Consider the following 4,813-nt stretch of genomic DNA (forward strand, 5'->3'; position numbering starts at 1 on the left):
GCAATTTGGTTTTGTTCAGATTTTATTTTATGAATCCTTAATACCACCCTGTTTGAAATTTCTTTTTCAAAATTAATGAGACAAGTTTAAATGTTTTCTCAAATATATTTGAAATACTGTAAAAAAAAAAAAACATTTCTCAATTTAGAAATAAAGAGAGAACATATTCAATCATTTGTAGCTTTTCTGTGTAACATGGAATGCTTCGGGTCATACCATTAGCCTAAAATATGAAGTGTATTGTTTTTTTTAACACTGCTTTCATTTTACAGATTAACAAAAATCATGATAGAGTACTTTACAAATCTGATTGAGAAAATGCTAGAAAAAAAATCTTTAAGTTGATTCTATTGACAGATTTATAGTGAAAATATAGTTAAAATGAAAAGTTGATGAATTTCTTCATATCTGGAACCTACTTAATTCAGCTTTCAAACTGCAAGGGAAGCAGATGTTATTCTAGAAGCATTTTGTGTAGGAAATAAAAAACCATATACGATCACCAGTGTGCACATTCACAATTTTTTCTTGCTGGAATGCACATAGCTGTTATGATGGGTTATAGCCCGTGTGGCCCTAAAAACTAAGTGGGTTTAAGGACTGGATCCAGAAAATATAAACTGTAAACTAAGGTAATTACCCATTGTAGGAGAAGAAAACAAAACACAAGAGAACATGCATCCATGACATGATCAATATTACTAAATGTACAACTGATGAAGTTTGCATGCTCATTATACTTTTCTGTTGGAATGAGGGTGCTGCACAATTTGTCATAAAATCTTAAAATGAAAACCTCAGATCTTTGAGACCCTGGACACTTTTTTTGTCAACTACAAACCACTAATAACGTTTTGGTGAGATATTCATCAGTTGTTATCATTGTGATAAGGGGCTCATTAGTAGGTCATCATAGAGTTGCATCTACTGGTTATGGTTGTAGGACACCTCATTTGCCTTTTGGAGAATAATATTGGATCTTAATTAATGGTCTATGTTAATTTGTGGGAGTGAAGAATTTCAAATCCTGCAATCTCAAATAGGAGGTCAGCCCCTCTGTTATTGTGAAGAAAGCTAAGAGACTGTTCTTTCTGAAACACTTAAAGTTAAGAATGTCACAGTAACCAAGGTCCATTTTCTATAGGTCTGTTAAAGGACTTATTTGAACCTTCCACATCAGTTTGGTTATCTCTTTAGTGTTAGTTAATTCTAAAATCCGATTACCCCCTCCTCAGAGGCCTAAAGCCATTAAGCTCTTTTCTGATCTGTCATAGCCTGCTTTACCCTCTGATCTATGTCATTTATCAGATGAAATGAAAGTGAACAATCAAGACCAGGGACATCATGTATAACACCTTGCATAGAATTCGCACTAAAATATGGTGTACGAACAAAACTAGAAATGTGCACATGCACAAAAAAATTAAGATGCATAAAACTGTGTGTAAGCAATATATATATATATATATATATATATATATATATATATATATATATATATATATATATAAAATATAACATACTGTATATAAATCCTAATCAATATGAATTTTAATGCACATGCATGAGCGTACAGCTCCACCCCAACCCTCACGGAATTTTGCCTATTTGAATATGCAAATCAAAATAAATTGTCCCTTCCATTCAGTGCTTTGTTAAAAGACAATGGCAAAAGCATGTGTAAAAAAGAAGAACTTCCGCGAATATGAAATGGAAGTCCTTCTCAATGTATTATTTGGTGGGTTAAGCAGTGGTAGAAGCAATAAAAGGAAATTCATGGGGAGGCAGAAAGTTAAACAGTGCTTAAAACAAAAAAAGAAAGTGGTTGATTTTAAGGATTCAGTCCTCTGAATTGATTTTTTTTCTTCATTAAATGGTATCCAAACAGAAATGAGCCAACAGATAACCAGTTAAATTGGGGCTTCAAACTCAAACCAATTCCATTCCAACCAGTTTCTTAATTAGAGGCTGATTTTTGCTGTTAATTAAATTTGTTATTTAATTCCATGGCTTGTTGCTGCTCTCATTCTGCCACAGCAGGTATTTCTGTTGATTTTTCTGTTTTTTTTCTAAGAAAACCATTCAAAATGTTTGTGACCTGACAGATCATCCCTACTAAGACCATCGCCTTTCTTTATTTTAAGATATTGTGTGATGGGGACGGGTGAGCTGGTCATGTGGTGGCTTGTTTTATGTCTTATTATTATTTGGCTGCTAATTAAGGGAAAAGAAGCAACTAAGGGGCCCGAGTCAAGTCAATTAAAACTAAGGCAAATGAGGGTAAATAGTAGCAAAAACTGGTCAATTTATAAGAGGGTTAGAATGAAAACCTGCAGCTGCTGTGGCCATCCAGGACAACATTTTGACACCTCTGACATGAGCAAAACCATTCGCTGAAAGCACTTTTATAGCAATGTGTGTGCAGTCAACCTGCCACGATCACATTTGGAAAACACAACATTCCTAAAAACAGCTCTTTGTTTTCCCGTTCAACAACAGTGTCAGGAAATCTTAGTCTGGATGACAAGCAGATGATACCATCCCATACAGCTGACATGACGTGACTCAGTGATGACTGAGAAATACCTGATTGGTCAGCCAGGATAAGGAGAGAGCAGTTATCTGTAGCCACCACCTGGAAAACCATTCCCTTTTTTGGGGTTGTCTTGCTGTTGCCTCTCCAGTGTACCTGTGGTCACTTTCATTTTCACTAAAGTAGGTCAAATTAATTCACTATTGCTTATGCTTCCTAATTGGACCGATTGATATCCTTGAGGCTTAACTGAATTGGTGTTAGACTGTGACGGTTAAGTGTTCCCTTAATTTTTTTAGCAGTGTATATTGCCAGAATTAACTTTTTTTTTCATTCACAATCCAAAAACACTGGTATACTCTGTTCAAATTACAATAATGACGCTATAAATCTATACAATTCCAAGGTTTTATGTGTTACAAGTTTTAGGAACTGTCATAAAAGTGATTTTTTGGGAATAACTTTATACTATTGACAAAAATTAAAATGGGATCAAAAAGTAAAATGTCAAAATGTCATATGGGAAAAAAAAAAAGCCTGAAAGTGAATATATAAAAGTCAAATGTGGTGATGCAAGTGTTGAGTATAGGTACACGGTGGTACTGTGTATTGCAGGGGTGGGCAGATTCAGTCCTGGAGGGCCGCAGTGGTTGCAGGTTTTTGTTCCAACCCAGTTGCTTAATTAAAAACCAATCCTTGTCAATTATTTAATTGCATGGCTTGCTAGTGCTTTAACTCTGCCATGTCAGGTCATTCTCATATCCTAGATTTATTTTCCTTTCTAAGGATATCATCCAAATGATTTGAAGTCTAAAACAGATGAGTAATTCTCAGTGCTTCACTTTTTTCTCTTCACTTTCCTTCCAAGTATTTAATTAAACAAAATAGTGTGTGATAAATACATACAGGTGTAAATGAAAACAAGCTAAATGGAGAAATGCTGGTCTCTTTTGTCATTTGCATGGTATTGCTAATTGGGAGCAATTAAAAACCAAGAATACAGCTGTTTAAGACTAAAATAAGCAATAAGGGATCAAAATCTCTACGAATGAGACAACTAAAATGAAGCTGAAGTGTTACTTTAGCAATAAGGGCTTCTTATTAAGCAACTGGGTTGGAGCAAAAACCTGTAGCCACTGCGGCCCTCCAGGACTGAATCTGCCCACCCCTGGTGTATTGTATCGAGGTTATGTAAAGAACATGAACATTTTTTTTCCTAAGTGTAAACATAGCAAAACTATGCACCAAAGCCACCCCTTCCAATTCCTTTTATTAAAAATATTAATACACTATTTTATAGACAAGAGACACTATAACATGAGACTTTTCAAAAGTATTTAAATAGTTCATAATACACCTAGTATTGTATAGTCAAGTGAAAAAGTAAGTACATGCCATGAAATGAGTTTTCTTTTTTAACATATGAACATATCAATATTTCTTCTTCATCTAAACAGCATTTATAGTTAAAGGTGATATAGCAAACATCATGCCACATTTACATTTTGTAGTCCATTGTACAATTTGCATATGCACAAATGCAAATTTCACATGTGGTAAAAGTAAGAACACCCCTGCATTTATCACTACCTCAAATACTTGATTAGAAAATCATTAGAGAGGATCTTAGAAGAACCTGACTTATTTAAACCTTATGACATTTCGTTAATTTGCTCTTGTTTTTAACTATGCTACCTAAGCTTTCTTCCTAAAGACACTTCAAAGATAAAGAAAAGGTTCATGGGTACAGTAAGGATTGAATTGTGGATTTCATGGAATAAATCCTGACTCCTCATTTCATCATTTTCCACAAGTTCCACTCTTTCTATCCTGGCCACTGTTTTAGAAGTAATTGGTCTGGAAATTGGCCTTCATTCATGGACCAGCAACTGAAGGAGACAGTTTCTTGTCTTTCTGAGCTTCTTTTGTGGGCTAGAACAGCCACGAATTGGACTAGATGGTCCCTTTATCAATGTCTATTTCAACTAAAAATATCAGTGATTAAACTGCAAATTCTCACTGGACCCTAACTCTTTATCCGTTTGCCTGTCTTTTTTTACAGCATTTACTCCCAGAAAGAGGAGGAAAGTGAGGAAGCAATGGATCATCTAGTATTGTGTGTAAATTTTATTATATACAGTGCATCCGGAAAGTATTCACAGCGCATCACTTTTTCCACATCTTGTTATGTTACAGCCTTATTCCAAAATGGATTACATTCATTTTTTCCTCAGAATTCTACACACAACACCTCATAATGACAACGTGAAAAAAGTTTAC

Source organism: Erpetoichthys calabaricus, chromosome 1 (genome assembly GCF_900747795.2).
Source record: "Erpetoichthys calabaricus chromosome 1, fErpCal1.3, whole genome shotgun sequence".
Taxonomy (NCBI): Eukaryota; Metazoa; Chordata; class Cladistia; order Polypteriformes; family Polypteridae; genus Erpetoichthys; species Erpetoichthys calabaricus.